The following is an 18,772-nucleotide window of genomic DNA, read 5'->3' on the forward strand; positions in this document are numbered from 1 at the left end:
GTATTTAATACACCTGGTCTGTATTATTTAAGACCTGGCCTGTATTATAATAGAACTGGTTTGAATTATAATAGACCTGGCATGTATTATAATAGACCTGGTCTGTATTATAATAGACCTGGCCTGTAATATAATAGATCTGGCCTGTATTATAATAGACCTTTTCTGTAATTTAATAGACCTGGTCTGTATTATAATAGACCCGGCCTGTATTATAATAGACCTGGCCAGTATTAAAATAGACCTGGTCTGTAATTTAATAGACCTGGACTGTAAACCTGGCCTGTGTTATAATAGACCTGGTCTGTATTATAATAGACCTGGCCTGTATTATAATAGACCTGGCCTGCATTATAATAGACCTGGCCTGTATTATAATAGACCTGGCCTGTATTATAATAGACATGGCCTGTATTATAATAGACCTGGCCTGTATTATAATATACCTGGCCTTTAGACCTGGCCTGTATTACAATAGACCTGGCCTGTATTATAATAGACATGGCCTTTATTATAATATTCCTGGCCTGTAGACCTGGCCTGTATTATAATTGACATGGTCTGTATTATAATAGAACTGGTTTGAATTATGATAGACCTGGCCTGTATTATAATAGACCTGGTCTGTATTATAAAAGACCTGGGCTGTATTATAATAGACCTGGCCTTTACTATAATAGACCTGGCTTGTATTATAATAGACCTGGTCTGTCATTTAATCCACCTGGTCTGTATTATTATAGACCTGGCTTGTAGACCTGGTCTGTATTATAATAGACCTGGCCTGTAGACCTGGCATGTATTATAAATGACACGGTCTGTATTATAATAGAACTCGTTTGAATTATGATAGACCTGGCCTGTATTATAAAAGACCTGGGCTGTATTATAATAGACCTGGCCTGTACTATAATAGACCTGGCCTGTATTATAATAGACCTGGCCTGTATTATAATAGACCTGGCTTGTACACCTGGCCTGTATTATAATAGACCTGGCCTGTATTATAATAGACCTGGCCTGTACTATAATAGACCCGGCCTGTATTATAATAGACCTGGTCTGTAATTTAATCGACCTGGTCTGTATTATTATAGACCTGGCCTGTAGACCTGGTCTTTATTATAATAGACCTGGCCTGTATTATAATAGACCTGGCCTGTAAAATAATAGACCTGGTCTGTAATTTAATAGACCTGGTCTGTGTTATAATAGACCTGGCCTAAATACCTGGTCTGTATTATAATAGACCTGGCCTGTATTATAATAGACCTGGCCTGTAATATAATAGATCAGGCCTGTATTTAATACACCTGGTCTGTATTATTAAAGACCTGGCCTGTATTATAATAGAACTGGTTTGAATTATAATAGACCTGGCATGTATTATAATAGACCTGGTCTGTATTATAATAGACCTGGCCTGTAATATAATAGATCTGGCCTGTATTATAATAGACCTTTTCTGTAATTTAATAGACCTGGTCTGTATTATAATAGACCTGGCATGTACACCTGGCCTGTATTATAATAGACATGGCCTGTATTATAATAGACCTGGTCTGTATTATAATAGACCTAGCCTGTATTATAATACACCTGGCCTGTATTATAATAGACGTGGTCTGTAATTTAATGGACCTGGACTGTAAACCTGGCCTGTGTCATAATAGACCTGGCCTGTATTATAATAGACATGGCCTGTAATATAATAGACCTGGCCTGTTTTATAATAGACCTTGTCTGTAGACCTGGCCTGTATTATAATAGACCTGGCCTGTATTAAAATAGACCTGGTCTGTAATTTAATAGACCTGGACTGTAAACCTGGCCTGTGTTATAATAGACCTGGCCTGTATTATAATAGACCTGGCCTGTATTATAATAGACCTGGCCTGCATTAAAATAGACCTGGCCTGTATTATAATAGACCTGGCCTGTATTATAATAGACCTGGCTTGTAGACCTGGCCTGTATTATATTAGATCAGGCCTGTATTATATTAAACCTTGTCTGTATTATAATAGAACTGGTTTGAATTATAATAGACCTGGCCTGTAATATAATAGACCTTGTCTGTATTATAAAAGACCTGGCCTGTATTATAATAGACCTGGCCTGTAGTATAGTAGACCTGGCTTGTAGACCTGGCTTGTAGACCTGGCCTGTATTATAATAGACCTGGCCTGTATTATAATATACCTGGTCTGTAATTTAATAGACCTGGTCTGTATTATAATAGACCTGGACTGTATACCTGGCCTGTATTATAATAGACCTGGCCTGTATTATAATAGGCTTGGCCTGTAGACCTGGCATGTATTATAATTGACATGGTCTGTATTATAATAGACCTGTCCTGTACTATAATAGACCTGGTCTGTATTATAATAGACCTGGCATGTACACCTGGCCTGTATTATAATAGACATGGCCTGTATTATAATAGACCTGGTCTGTATTATAATAGACCCGGCCTGTATTATAATACACCTGGCCTGTATTATAATAGACCTGGTCTGTAATTTAATAGACCTGGACTGTAAACCTGGCCTGTATTATAATAGACATGGCCTGTAATATAATAGACCTGGCCTGTTTTATAATAGACCTTGATTGTAGACCTGGCCTGTATTATAATAGACCTGGCCTGTATTATAATAGACCTGGTCTGTAATTTAATAGACCTGGTCTGTGTTATAATAGACCTGGCCTAAAGACCTGGTCTGTATTATAATAGACCTGGCCTGTATTATAATAGACCTGGCCTGTAATATAATAGATCAGGCCTGTATTTAATACACCTGGTCTGTATTATTAAAGACCTGGCCTGTATTATAATAGAACTGGTTTGAATTATAATAGACCTGGCATGTATTATAATAGACCTGTTCTGTATTATAATAGACCTGGCCTGTAATATAATAGATCTGGCCAGTATTATAATAGACCTTTTCTGTAATTTAATAGACCTGGTCTGTATTATAAAAGACCTGGCATGTAAACCTGGCCTGTATTATAATAGACCTGGCCTGTTTTATAATAGACCTGGTCTGTAATTTAATAGACCTGGACTGTAAACCTGGCCTGTGTTATAATAGCCCTTGCTTGTATTATAATAGACCTGGCCTGAGTAATAATAGACCTGGCCTGTAGACCTGGCATGTATTATAATTGACATGGTCTGTATTATAATAGACCTGGCCTGTGCTATAATAGACCTGGCCTGTATTATAATAGACCTGGCTTGTAGACCTGGCCTGTATTATAATAGACCTGGCCTGTATTATATTAGACCTGGCTTGTAGACCTGGCCTGTATTATAATAGACCTGGTCTGTAATTTAATAGACCTGGTCTGTATTATAATAGACATGGACTGTATACCTGGCCTGTATTATAATAGACCTGGCTTGTAGACCTGGCCTGTATTATAATAGACCTGGCCTGTATTATATTAGACCTGGCTTGTAGACCTGGCCTGTATTATAATAGACCTGGTCTGTAATTTAATAGACCTGGCCTGTATTATAATAGACATGGCCTGTATTATAATAGACCTGGCCTGTATTATAATATACCTGGCCTTTTGACCTGGCCTGTATTACAATAGACCTGGCCTGTATTATAATAGACATGGCCTTTATTATAATATACCTGGCCTGTAGACCTGGCATGTATTATAATTGACATGGTCTGTATTATAATAGAACTGGTTTTAATTATGATAGACCTGGCCTGTATTATAATAGACCTGGTCTGTATTATAAAAGACCTGGGCTGTATTATAATAGACCTGGCCTTTACTATAATAGAACTGGCTTGTATTATAATAGACCTGGTCTGTCATTTAATCCACCTGGTCTGTATTATTATAGACCTGGCCTGTAGACCTGGTCTGTATTATAATAGACATGGCCTGTAATATATTAGACCTGGTCTGTAGTTTAATACACCTGGTCTGTATTATAATAGACCTGGCCTGTAATATAATATATCAGGCCGGTATTATAATACACCTGGTCTGTATTATTAAAGACCTGGCCTGTATTATAATAGAACTGGTTTGAATTATAATAGACCTGGTCTGTATTATAATAGACCTGGCATGTACACCTGGCCTGTGTTATAATAGACATGGCCTGTATTATAATATACCTGGTCTGTAGACTTGTCCTGTACTGTAATAGACCTGGCCTGTATTATAATAGAACTGGTCTGTATTATAATAGACCTGGCCTGTATTATAATAGACCTGGCCGGTATTATAATGACCTGGCCTGTAGACCTGGCCTGTATTATAACAGACCTCGTCTGTATTATAATATACCTGACCTGTATTATACTAGACCTGGCCTGAGTTATAATAGACCTGGCCTGTAGACCTGGTCTGTATTATAATAGACATGGGCTTTATTATAATAGACCTGGTCTGTCTTATAATAGACCTTGTCTGTATTATAATAGACCTGGCCTTTATAATAATAGACTTGGTCTGTATTATAATATACCTGGTCTGTATTATAATAGACCTGGCTTATATAATAACAGACCTGTCCTGATGACCTGGCCTGTATTATCATAGACATGGCCTGTGTTATAATAGACCTGGTCTGTTATTTAATAGACCTGGTCTGTATTATAATAGACTTGGCTTATATATTAACAGACCTGGCCTGATGACCTGGCCTGTATTTTCATAGACATGGCCTGTGTTATAATAGACCTGGTCTGTAATTTAATAGACCTGGTCTGTATTAAAATAGACCTTGCCTGTAGACCTGGCCTGTATTATAATAGACCTGGCCTGTATTATAATAGTTCTGGTCTGTAATTTAGTAGACCTGGCCTGTATTATAATAGACCTGCTCTGTAATTTAATATACCTGGTCTGTATTATAATATACCTGGACTGTAGACCTGGCCTGTATTAAAATAGACCTGTCTGTATTATAATATACATGACCTGTAATATAATAGACCTGGCCTGTATTAAAATAGACCTGTAATGAACTATAATAGACCTGGCCAGTATTATAATAGACATGGTCTGTATTATAATAGACTTGGTCTGTATTATAATATACCTGGTCTGTATTATCATAGACCTGGCTTATATAATAAGAGACATGGCCTGATGACCTGGCCTGTATTATAATAGACCTGGCCTGAGTTATAATAGACCTGGTCTGTAATTTAATAAACCTGGTCTGTATTTTAAAAGACCTGGCATGTATACCTGGCCTGTATTATAATAGACATGGCCTGTATTATAATAGACCTGGTCTGTATCATAATAGACCTGGCCTGTAATATAATAGACCTGGCCTTTATTATAATAGACCTGTTCTGTAATTTAATAGACCTGGACTGTAAACCTGGCCTGTGTTATAATAGACCTGGCCTATATTATAATAGACATGGCCTGTAATAAATTAGACCTGGCCAGTATTATAATAGACCTTACCTGTAGACATGGCCTGTATTATAATAGACCTGGCCTGTATTATAATAGACCTGGTCTGTAATTTAATAGACCTGGACTGTAAACCTGGCCTGTGTTATAATAGACCTGGCCTGTATTATAATAGACCTGGCCTGTATTATAATAGACCTGGCCTGTATTATAATAGACCTGGCTTGTAGACTTGGCCTGTATTATAATAGACCTGTTCTGTATTATAATAGACCTGGCTTGTAAACCTGGCCTGTATTATAATAGACCTGGCCTGTATTATAATAGACCTGGCCTGTAATCTGACCTGGACTATAAACCTGGCCTGTATTATAATAGACCTTGTTTGTATTATAATAGACCTGGCCTGTGTTATAATAGACCTGGCCTGTAGTTATAATAGACCTGGCCTGTATTATAAAAGACCTGGGCTGTATTATAATAGACCTGGTCTGTAGTATAATAGACCTGGCTTGTAGACCTGGCCTGTATTATAATAGACCTGGCCTGTATTATATTAGACCTGGCTTGTAGACCTGGCCTGTATTATAATAGACCTGGTCTGTATTTAATAGACCTGGTCTGTATTATAATAGACCTGGCTGTAGACCTGGCCTGTATTATAATAGACCTGGCTTGTAGACCTGGCCTGATTTATAGACCTGGCCTGTATTATATTAGACCTGGCTTGTAGACCTGGCCTGTATTATAATAGACCTGGTCTGTAATTTAATAGACCTGGCCTGTATTATAATAGACATGGCCTGTATTATAATAGACCTGGCCTGTATTATAATATACCTGGCCTTTTGACCTGGCCTGTATTACAATAGACCTGGCCTGTATTATAATAGACATGGCCTTTATTATAATATACCTGGCCTGTAGACCTGGCATGTATTATAATTGACATGGTCTGTATTATAATAGAACTGGTTTTAATTATGATAGACCTGGCCTGTATTATAATAGACCTGGTCTGTATTATAAAAGACCTGGGCTGTATTATAATAGACCTGGCCTTTACTATAATAGACCTGGCTTGTATTATAATAGACCTGGTCTGTCATTTAATCCACCTGGTCTGTATTATTATAGACCTGGCCTGTAGACCTGGTCTGTATTATAATAGACATGGCCTGTAATATATTAGACCTGGTCTGTAGTTTAATACACCTGGTCTGTATTATAATAGACCTGGCCTGTAATATAATATATCAGGCCGGTATTATAATACACCTGGTCTGTATTATTAAAGACCTGGCCTGTATTATAATAGAACTGGTTTGAATTATAATAGACCTGGTCTGTATTATAATAGACCTGGCATGTACACCTGGCCTGTGTTATAATAGACATGGCCTGTATTATAATATACCTGGTCTGTAGACTTGTCCTGTACTGTAATAGACCTGGCCTGTATTATAATAGAACTGGTCTGTATTATAATAGACCTGGCCTGTATTATAATAGACCTGGCCGGTATTATAATGACCTGGCCTGTAGACCTGGCCTGTATTATAACAGACCTCGTCTGTATTATAATATACCTGACCTGTATTATACTAGACCTGGCCTGAGTTATAATAGACCTGGCCTGTAGACCTGGTCTGTATTATAATAGACATGGGCTTTATTATAATAGACCTGGTCTGTCTTATAATAGACCTTGTCTGTATTATAATAGACCTGGCCTTTATAATAATAGACTTGGTCTGTATTATAATATACCTGGTCTGTATTATAATAGACCTGGCTTATATAATAACAGACCTGTCCTGATGACCTGGCCTGTATTATCATAGACATGGCCTGTGTTATAATAGACCTGGTCTGTTATTTAATAGACCTGGTCTGTATTATAATAGACTTGGCTTATATATTAACAGACCTGGCCTGATGACCTGGCCTGTATTTTCATAGACATGGCCTGTGTTATAATAGACCTGGTCTGTAATTTAATAGACCTGGTCTGTATTAAAATAGACCTTGCCTGTAGACCTGGCCTGTATTATAATAGACCTGGCCTGTATTATAATAGTTCTGGTCTGTAATTTAGTAGACCTGGCCTGTATTATAATAGACCTGCTCTGTAATTTAATATACCTGGTCTGTATTATAATATACCTGGACTGTAGACCTGGCCTGTATTAAAATAGACCTGTCTGTATTATAATATACATGACCTGTAATATAATAGACCTGGCCTGTATTAAAATAGACCTGTAATGAACTATAATAGACCTGGCCAGTATTATAATAGACATGGTCTGTATTATAATAGACTTGGTCTGTATTATAATATACCTGGTCTGTATTATCATAGACCTGGCTTATATAATAAGAGACATGGCCTGATGACCTGGCCTGTATTATAATAGACCTGGCCTGAGTTATAATAGACCTGGTCTGTAATTTAATAAACCTGGTCTGTATTTTAAAAGACCTGGCATGTATACCTGGCCTGTATTATAATAGACATGGCCTGTATTATAATAGACCTGGTCTGTATCATAATAGACCTGGCCTGTAATATAATAGACCTGGCCTTTATTATAATAGACCTGTTCTGTAATTTAATAGACCTGGACTGTAAACCTGGCCTGTGTTATAATAGACCTGGCCTATATTATAATAGACATGGCCTGTAATAAATTAGACCTGGCCAGTATTATAATAGACCTTACCTGTAGACATGGCCTGTATTATAATAGACCTGGCCTGTATTATAATAGACCTGGTCTGTAATTTAATAGACCTGGACTGTAAACCTGGCCTGTGTTATAATAGACCTGGCCTGTATTATAATAGACCTGGCCTGTATTATAATAGACCTGGCCTGTATTATAATAGACCTGGCTTGTAGACTTGGCCTGTATTATAATAGACCTGTTCTGTATTATAATAGACCTGGCTTGTAAACCTGGCATGTATTATAATAGACCTGGCCTGTATTATAATATACCTGGCCTGTAGACCTGGCATGTATTATAAATGGCACGGTCTGTATTATAATAGAACTCGTTTGAATTATGATAGACCTGGCCTGTATTATAATAGACCTGGTCTGTATTATAAAAGACCTGGGCTGTATTATAATAGACCTGGCCTGTACTATAATAGACCTGGCCTGTATTATAATAGACCTGGCCTGTATTATAATAGACCTGGCTTGTACACCTGGCCTGTATTATAATAGACCTGGCCTGTATTATAATATACCTGGCCTGTAGACCTGGCATGTATTATAATTGACATGGTCTGTATTATAATAGAACTGGTTTGAATTATGATAGACCTGGTCTGTATTATAATAGACCTGGTCTGTATTAGAAAAGACCTGGGCTGTATTATAATAGACCTGGCCTGTACTATAATAGACCCGGCCTGTATTATAATAGACCTGGTCTGTAATTTAATAGACCTGGTCTGTGTTATAATAGACCTGGCCTAAATACCTGGTCTGTATTATAATAGACCTGGCCTGTATTATAATAGACCTGGCCTGTATTATAATAGACCTGGCCTGTAATATAATAGATCAGGCCTGTATTTAATACACCTGGTCTGTATTATTTAAGACCTGGCCTGTATTATAATAGAACTGGTTTGAATTATAATAGACCTGGCATGTATTTTAATAGACCTGGTCTGTATTATAATAGACCTGGCCTGTAATATAATAGATCTGGCCTGTATTATAATAGACCTTTTCTGTAATTTAATAGACCTGGTCTGTATTATAATAGACCCGGCCTGTATTATAATAGACCTGGCCAGTATTAAAATAGACCTGGTCTGTAATTTAATAGACCTGGACTGTAAACCTGGCCTGTGTTATAATAGACCTGGTCTGTATTATAATAGACCTGGCCTGTATTATAATAGACCTGGCCTGCATTATAATAGACCTGGCCTGTACTATAATAGACCTGGCCTGTATTATAATAGACCTGGCTTGTAGACCTGGCCTGTATTATATTAGATCAGGCCTGTATTATATTAAACCTTGTCTGTATTATAAAAGACCTGGCCTGTATTATAATAGAACTGGTTTGAATTATAATAGACCTGGCCTGTAATATAATAGACCTTGTCTGTATTATAAAAGACCTGGCCTGTATTATAATAGACCTGGCCTGTAGTATAATAGACCTGGCTTGTAGACCTGGCCTGTATTATAATAGACCTGGCCTGTATTATAATATACCTGGTCTGTAATTTAATAGACCTGGTCTGTATTATAATAGACCTGGACTGTAAACCTGGCCTGTATTATAATAGACCTGGCCTGTATTATAATACGCTTGGCCTGTAATATAGTAGACCTGGCCTGTATTATAATATACCTGGCCTGTAGACCTGGCATGTATTATAATTGACATGGTCTGTATTATAATAGACCTGTCCTGTACTATAATAGACCTGGTCTGTATTATAATAGACCTGGCATGTACACCTGGCCTGTATTATAATAGACATGGCCTGTATTATAATAGACCTGGTCTGTATTATAATAGACCCGGCCTGTATTATAATACACCTGGCCTGTATTATAATAGACCTGGTCTGTAATTTAATAGACCTGGACTGTAAACCTGGCCTGTGCCATAATAGACCTGTCCTGTATTATAATAGACATGGCCTGTAATATAATATACCTGGCCTGTTTTATAATAGACCTTGTCTGTAGACCTGGCCTGTATTATAATAGACCTGGCCTGTATTATAATAGACCTGGTCTGTAATTTAATAGACCTGGACTGTAAACCTGGCCTGTGTTATAATAGACCTGGCCTGTATTATAATAGACCTGGCCTGTATTATAATAGACCTGGCCTGCATTATAATAGACCTGGCCTGTATTATAATAGACCTGGCCTGTATTATAATAGACCTGGCTTGTAGACCTGGCCTGTATTATATTAGATCAGGCCTGTATTATATTAAACCTTGTCTGTATTATAAAAGACCTGGCCTGAATTATAATAGAACTGGTTTGAATTATAATAGACCTGGCCTGTAATATAATAGACCTTGTCTGTATTATAAAAGACCTGGCCTGTATTATAATAGACCTGGCCTGTAGTATAATAGACCTGGCTTGTAGACCTGGCCTGTATTATAATAGACCTGGCCTGTATTATAATATACCTGGTCTGTAATTTAATAGACCTGGCCTGTTTTTTAATAGACCTTGCCTGTAGACCTGGCCTGTATTATAATAGACCTGGCTGGTATTATAATAGACCTGGTCTGTCATTTAATAGGCCTGGAATGTAAACCTGGCCTGTGTTATAATAGACCTGGCCTGTATTATAATAGACCTGGCCTGTATTATAATAGACCTGGCATGCATTATAATAGACCTGGCCTGTATTATAATATACCTGGCCTGTAGACCTGGCATGTATTATAATTGACATGGCCTGTATTACAAAAGACATGGCCTGTATTATAATAGATCTGGCCTGTATTATAATAGACCTTTTCTGTAATTTAATAGACCTGGTCTGTATTATAATAGACCTGGCATGTACACCTGACCTGTATTATAATAGACATGGCCTGTATTATAATAGACCTGGTCTGTATTATAATAGACCTGGCCTGTATTATAATAGACCTGGTCTGTAATTTAATAGACCTGGACTGTAAACCTGGCCTGTGTCATAATAGACCTGGCCTGTATTATAATAGACATGGCCTGTAATATAATAGACCTGGCCTGTTTTATAATAGACCTTGCCTGTAGACCTGGCCTGTATTATAATAGACCTGGCCTGTATTATAATAGACCTGGTCTGTAATTTAATAGACCTGGACTGTAAACCTGGCCTGTGTTATAATAGACCTGGCCTGTATTATAATAGACCTGGCCTGTATTATAATAGACCTGGCATTAATTATAATAGACCTGGCCTGTATTATAATAGACCTGGCCTGTATTATAATAGACCTGGCTTGTAGACCTAGCCTGTATTATATTAGATCAGGCCTGTATTATATTACACCTGGTCTGTATTATAAAAGACCTGGCCTGTATTATAATAGAACTGGTTTGAATTATAATAGACCTGGCCTGTATTACAATAGACCTTGTCTGTATTATAAAAGACCTGGGCTGTATTATAATAGACCTGGCCTGTAGTATAATAGACCTGGCTTGTAGACCTGGCCTGTATTATAATAGACCTGGCCTGTATTATAATATACCTGGTCTGTATTTAATAGACCTGGTCTGTATTATAATAGACCTGGACTGTAAACCTGGCCTGTATTATAATAGAACTGGCCTGTATTATAATAGACCTGGTCTGTAATTTAATAGACCTGGACTGTAAACCTGAACTGTGTTATAATAGACCTGGCCTGTATTATAATAGACCTGGCCTGAGTTAAAATAGACCTGGCCTGTAGACCTGGCATGTATTATAATTGACATGGTCTGTATTATAATAGACCTGGCCTGTACTATAATAGACCTGGCCTGTATTATAATAGACCTGGTCTGTATTATAAAAGACCTGGGCTGTATTATAATAGACCTGGCCTGTAGTATAATAGACCTGGCTTGTAGACCTGGCCTGTATTATAAAAGACCTGGCCTTCATTATAATAGACCTGGCTTGTAGACCTGGCCTGTATTATAATAGACCTGGACTGTAATTTAATAGACCTGGTCTGTATTATAATAGACCTGGACTGTATACCTGGCCTGTATTATAATAGACCTGGCCTGTATTATAATAGACATGGCCTGTACTATAATAGACCTGGCCTGTATTATAATAGAACTGGTCTGTATTATAAAAGTCTTGGGCTGTATTATAATAGACCTGGCCTGTAGTATAATAGACCTGGCTTGTAGACCTGGCCTGTATTATAATAGACCTGGCCTGTATTATAATAGACCTGGCCTGTATTATAATATACCTGGTCTGTAATTTAATAGACGTGGTCTGTATTATAATACAGCTGGACTGTAAACCTGGCCTGTAGTATAATAGACCTGGCCTGTATTATAATATACCTGGCCTGTAGACCTGGCATGTATTATAATTGACATGGCCTGTATTACAATAGACCTGGCCTGTATTATAATAGATCTGGCCTGTATTATAATAGACCTTTTCTGTAATTGAATAGACCTGGTCTGTATTATAATAGACCTGGCATGTACACCTGACCTGTATTATAATAGACATGGCCTGTATTATAATAGACCTGGTCTGTATTATAATACACCCGGCCTGTATTATAATACACCTGGCCTGTATTATAATAGACCTGGTCTGTAATTTAATAGACCTGGACTGTAAACTTGGCCTGTGTCATAATAGACCTGGCCTGTATTATAATAGACATGGCCTGTAATATAATAGACCTGGCCTGTTTTATAATAGACCTTGCCTGTAGACCTGGCCTGTATTATAATAGACCTGGCCTGCATTATAATAGACCTGGCCTGTATTATAATAGACCTGGCCTGTATTATAATAGACCTGGCTTGTAGACCTGGCCTGTATTATATTAGATCAGGCCTGTATTATATTAAACCTTGTCTGTATTATAAAAGACCTGGCCTGTATTATAATAGAACTGGTTTGAATTATAATAGACCTGGCCTGTATTATAATAGACCTGGCCTGTATTATAATATACCTGGTCTGTAATTTAATAGACCTGGTCTGTATTATAATAGACCTGGACTGTATACCTGGCCTGTATTATAATAGACCTGGCCTGTATTATAATACGCTTGGCCTGTAATATAGTAGACCTGGCCTGTATTATAATATACCTGGCCTGTAGACCTGGCATGTATTATAATTGACATGGTCTGTATTATAATAGACCTGTCCTGTACTATAATAGACCTGGTCTGTATTATAATAGACCTGGCATGTACACCTGGCCTGTATTATAATAGACATGGCCTGTATTATAATAGACCTGGTCTGTATTATAATAGACCCGGCCTGTATTATAATACACCTGGCCTGTATTATAATAGACCTGGTCTGTAATTTAATAGACCTGGACTGTAAACCTGGCCTGTGCCATAATAGACCTGTCCTGTATTATAATAGACATGGCCTGTAATATAATAGACCTGGCCTGTTTTATAATAGACCTTGTCTGTAGACCTGGCCTGTATTATAATAGACCTGGCCTGTATTATAATAGACCTGGTCTGTAATTTAATAGACCTGGACTGTAAACCTGGCCTGTGTTATAATAGACCTGGCCTGTATTATAATAGACCTGGCCTGTATTATAATAGACCTGGCCTGCATTATAATAGACCTGGCCTGTATTATAATAGACCTGGCCTGTATTATAATAGACCTGGCTTGTAGACCTGGCCTGTATTATATTAGATCAGGCCTGTATTATATTAAACCTTGTCTGTATTATAAAAGACCTGGCCTGAATTATAATAGAACTGGTTTGAATTATAATAGACCTGGCCTGTAATATAATAGACCTTGTCTGTATTATAAAAGACCTGGCCTGTATTATAATAGACCTGGCCTGTAGTATAATAGACCTCGCTTGTAGACCTGGCCTGTATTATAATAGACCTGGCCTGTATTATAATATACCTGGTCTGTAATTTAATAGACCTGGCCTGTTTTATAATAGACCTTGCCTGTAGACCTGGCCTGTATTATAATAGACCTGGCCTGTATTATAATAGACCTGGTCTGTAATTTAATAGACCTGGACTGTAAACCTGGCCTGTGTTATAATAGACCTGGCCTGTATTATAATAGACCTGGCCTGTATTATAATAGACCTGGCATGCATTATAATAGACCTGGCCTGTATTATAATATGCCTGGCCTGTAGACCTGGCATGTATTATAATTGACATGGCCTGTATTACAAAAGACATGGCCTGTATTATAATAGATCTGGCCTGTATTATAATAGACCTTTTCTGTAATTTAATAGACCTGGTCTGTATTATAATAGACCTGGCATGTACACCTGACCTGTATTATAATAGACATGGCCTGTATTATAATAGACCTGGTCTGTATTATAATAGACCTGGCCTGTATTATAATACACCTGGCCTGTATTATAATAGACCTGGTCTGTAATTTAATAGACCTGGACTGTAAACCTGGCCTGTGTCATAATAGACCTGGCCTGTATTATAATAGACATGGCCTGTAATATAATAGACCTGGCCTGTTTTATAATAGACCTTGCCTGTAGACCTGGCCTGTATTATAATAGACCTGGCCTGTATTATAATAGACCTGGTCTGTAATTTAATAGACCTGGACTGTAAACCTGGCCTGTGTTATAATAGACCTGGCCTGTATTATAATAGACCTGGCCTGTATTATAATAGACCTGGCATTAATTATAATAGACCTGGCCTGTATTATAATAGACCTGGCCTGTATTATAATAGACCTGGCTTGTAGACCTAGCCTGTATTATATTAGATCAGGCCTGTATTATATTACACCTGGTCTGTATTATAAAAGACCTGGCCTGTATTATAATAGAACTGGTTTGAATTGTAATAGACCTGGCCTGTATTATAATAGACCTTGTCTGTATTATAAAAGACCTGGGCTGTATTATAATAGACCTGGCCTGTAGTATAATAGACCTGGCTTGTAGACCTGGCCTGTATTATAATAGACCTGGCCTGTATTATAATATACCTGGTCTGTATTTAATAGACCTGGTCTGTATTATAATAGACCTGGACTGTAAACCTGGCCTGTATTATAATAGAACTGGCCTGTATTATAATAGACCTGGTCTGTAATTTAATAGACCTGGACTGTAAACCTGGCCTGTGTTGTAATAGACCTGGCCTGTATTATAATAGACCTGGCCTGAGTTAAAATAGACCTGGCCTGTAGACCTGGCATGTATTATAATTGACATGGTCTGTATTATAATAGACCTGGCCTGTACTTTAATAGACCTGGCCTGTATTATAATAGACCTGGTCTGTATTATAAAAGACCTGGGCTGTATTATAATAGACCTGGCCTGTAGTATAATAGACCTGGCTTGTAGACCTGGACTGTATTATAAAAGACCTGGCCTTCATTATAATAGACCTGGCTTGTAGACCTGGCCTGTATTATAATAGACCTGGACTGTAATTTAATAGACCTGGTCTGTATTATAATAGACCTGGACAGTATACCTGGCCTGTATTATAATAGACCTGGCCTGTATTATAATAGACATGGCCTGTACTATAATAGACCTGGCCTGTATTATAATAGACCTGGTCTGTATTATAAAAGTCTTGGGCTGTATTATAATAGACCTGGCCTGTAGTATAATAGACCTGGCTTGTAGACCTGGCCTGTATTATAATAGACCTGGCCTGTATTATAATAGACCTGGCCTGTATTATAATATACCTGGTCTGTAATTTAATAGACGTGGTCTGTATTATAATAGACCTGGACTGTAAACCTGGCCTGTAGTATAATAGACCTGGCCTGTATTATAATATACCTGGCCTGTAGACCTGGCATGTATTATAATTGACATGGCCTGTATTACAATAGACCTGGCCTGTATTATAATAGATCTGGCCTGTATTATAATAGACCTTTTCTGTAATTGAATAGACCTGGTCTGTATTATAATAGACCTGGCATGTACACCTGACCTGTATTATAATAGACATGGCCTGTATTATAAAAGACCTGGTCTGTATTATAATACACCCGGCCTGTATTATAATACACCTGGCCTGTATTATAATAGACCTGGCCTGTATTATAATAGACATGGCCTGTAATATAATAGACCTGGCCTGTTTTATAATAGACCTTGCCTGTAGACCTGGCCTGTATTATAATAGACCTGGCCTGTATTATAATAGACCTGGTCTGTAATTTATTAGACCTGGACTGTAAACCTGGCCTGTGTTATAATAGACCTGGCCTGTATTATAATAGACTTGGCCTGTATTATAATAGACCTGGCATGCATTATAATAGACCTGGCCTGTATTATAATAGACCTGGCCTGTATTATAATAGACCTGGCTTGTAGACCTAGCCTGTATTATATTAGATCAGGCCTGTATAATATTACACCTGGTCTGTATTATAAAAGACCTGGCCTGTATTATAATAGAACTGGTTTGAATTATAATAGACCTGGCCTGTATTATAATAGACCTTGTCTGTATTATAAAAGACCTGGGCTGTATTATAATAGACCTGGCCTGTAGTATAATAGACCTGGCTTGTAGACCAGGTCTGTATTATAATAGACCTGGCCTGTATTATAATATACCTGGTCTGTAATTTAATGGACCTGGTATGTATTATAATAGACCTGGACTGTAAACCTGGCCTGTATTATAATAGAACTGGCCTGTATTATAATAGACCTGGTCTGTAATTTAATAGACCTGGACTGTAAACCTGGCCTGTGTTATAATAGACCTGGCCTGTATTATAATAGACCTGGCCTGAGTTAAAATAGACCTGGCCTGTAGACCTGGCGTGTATTATAATTGACATGGTCTGTATTATAATAGACCTGGCCTGTACTATAATAGACCTGGCCTGTATTATAATAGACCTGGTCTGTATTATAAAAGACCTGGGCTGTATTATAATAGACCTGGCCTGTAGTATAATAGACCTGGCTTGTAGACCTGGCCTGTATTATAAAAGACCTGGCCTTCATTATAATAGACCTGGCTTGTAGACCTGGCCTGTATTATAATAGACCTTGTCTGTAATTTAATAGACCTGGTCTGTATTATAATAGACCTGGACTGTATACCTGCCCTGTATTATAATAGACCTGGCCTGTATTATAATAGACATGGCCTGTATTATAATAGACCTGGCCTGTATTATAATATACCTGGCCTTTTGACCTGGCCTGTATTATAATAAACCTGGGCTGTAAATTATTAGAACTGGTCTGTAATTGAATAGACCTGGTCTGTATTATAACAGACATGGCCTGTATTATAATAGATCAGGCCTGTATTATATTACACCTGGTCTGTATTATAAAAGACCTGTTCTGTATTATAATAGAACTGGTTTGAATTATAATAGACCTGGCCTGTATTATAATAGACCTGGTCTGTATTATAAAAGACCTGGGCTGTAATATAATAGACCTGGACTGTATTATAATAGACCTGGCATGTATTATAATTGACATGTCCTGTATTATACTAGACCTGGCCTGTACTATAATACACCTGGCCTGTATTATAATAGACCTGGTCTGTAATTTAATCGACCTGGTCTGTATTATTATAGACCTGGCCTGTAGACCTGGTCTGTATTATAATAGACCTGGCCTGTATTATAATAGACCTGGCCTGTAATATAATAGACCTGGTCTGTAATATAATAGACCTGGTCTGAAAATTAATAAGCCTGGTCTGTGTTATAATAGACCTGGCCTAAAGACCTGATCTGTGTTATAATAGACCTGGCCTGTATTATAAAAGACCTGGCCTGTAATATAATAGATCAGGCCTGTATTATAATACACCTGGTCTGTATTATTAAAGACCTGGCCTGTATTATAATAGAAATGGTTTGAATTATAATAGACCTGTCTTGTATTATAATAGACCTGGTCTGTATTATAATAGACCTGGCCTGTATTATAATAGATCTGGCCTGTATTATAAAATACCTTTTCTGTAATTTAATTGACCTGGTCTGTATTATAATAGACATGGCATGTAGACCTGGCCTGTATTATAATAGAACTCATTTGAATTACAATAGACCTGGCCTGTATTATAATAGACCTTGTCTGTATTATAAAAGACCTGGGCTGTATTATAATAGACCTGGCCTGTAGTATAATAGACCTGGCTTGTAGACCTGGCCTGTATTATAATAGACCTGGCCTGTATTATAATATACCTGGTCTGTAATTTAATAGACCTGGTCTGTATTATAAAAGACCTGGACTGTAAACCTGGCCTGTATTATAATAGACCTGGCCTGTATTATAATAGACATGGCCTGTAATATAATAGACCTGGCCTGTATTATAATATACCTGGCCTTTAGACCTGGCCTGTATTATAATAAACCTGGGCTGTAAATTATTAGAACTGGTCTGTAATTGAATAGACCTGGTCTGTATTATAATAGACATGGCCTGGATTATAATAGATCATGCCTGTATTATATTACACCTGGTCTGTATTATAAAAGACCTGTTCTGTATTATAATAGAACTGGTTTGAATTATAATAGACCTGGCCTGTATTATAATAGACTTGGTCTGTATTATAAAAGACCTGGGCTGTAATATAATAGAC

Source organism: Salvelinus alpinus, chromosome 16 (genome assembly GCF_045679555.1).
Source record: "Salvelinus alpinus chromosome 16, SLU_Salpinus.1, whole genome shotgun sequence".
Lineage (NCBI taxonomy): Eukaryota > Metazoa > Chordata > Actinopteri > Salmoniformes > Salmonidae > Salvelinus > Salvelinus alpinus.